This window comes from Eimeria mitis, genomic scaffold (genome assembly GCF_000499745.2).
Source record: "Eimeria mitis Houghton genomic scaffold, Emh_scaff1528, whole genome shotgun sequence".
Classification (NCBI taxonomy): Eukaryota; Apicomplexa; class Conoidasida; order Eucoccidiorida; family Eimeriidae; genus Eimeria; species Eimeria mitis.
In genome coordinates this window covers 6,106-6,569 of record NW_013569655.1, presented here as the reverse complement: position 1 = coordinate 6,569, position 464 = coordinate 6,106, and the positions used below count along the sequence as shown (strand labels likewise).

Here is a 464-nt window from a genome sequence, read left to right as displayed (position 1 = left end):
AGCAGCAACTGCAGCAGCAACTGCTGCAGCAGCAGCAATAGCAGCATCAATAGCAGCAGCAGCAACAGCAGTAGCAGCAGCAACAGCATCAGCGGACGCAAGAGCAGCGACTACAACAGAAGCACCAACAGCAACAACAGGAGAACTGCAGCAACAGCAGCAGCAGCAGCAACAGCAGCAGCAGCAACAACAACAACAGAACAGCAGCAGCAACAGCATCAACTGCAGCAATAGCATCAACAGCAGCAGCACCAACAGCAACAGCACCAACAGCAGAACCAGCAGCACCAGCAGCAGCAACAGCAGCAGCAGCAGCAGCAGCAACAGCAACAGCAGCAGCAGCTGCTGCTGATGCTGCTAGTCGTATGTCTCTCAGCAACGCAACAGCAGCAACAACAACCACCCCGTAAAAAAATTTGCTGCTGCTGCTGTTGCTGCTGTTGCTGCTGCTGCTGCTGCTGCTG

General features: G+C 54.5%; 1 protein-coding gene across 1 annotated transcript in view; it reads right to left on the bottom strand.

The window, feature by feature from the left end:
- The window catches only part of EMH_0038880 (uncharacterized protein), a gene marked incomplete at both ends in the record, with an annotated part of 10,381 nt that overhangs the window by 4,775 nt on the left and 5,142 nt on the right, over window positions 1-464 (bottom strand). The gene's annotated exons all lie outside the window — the stretch shown is intronic.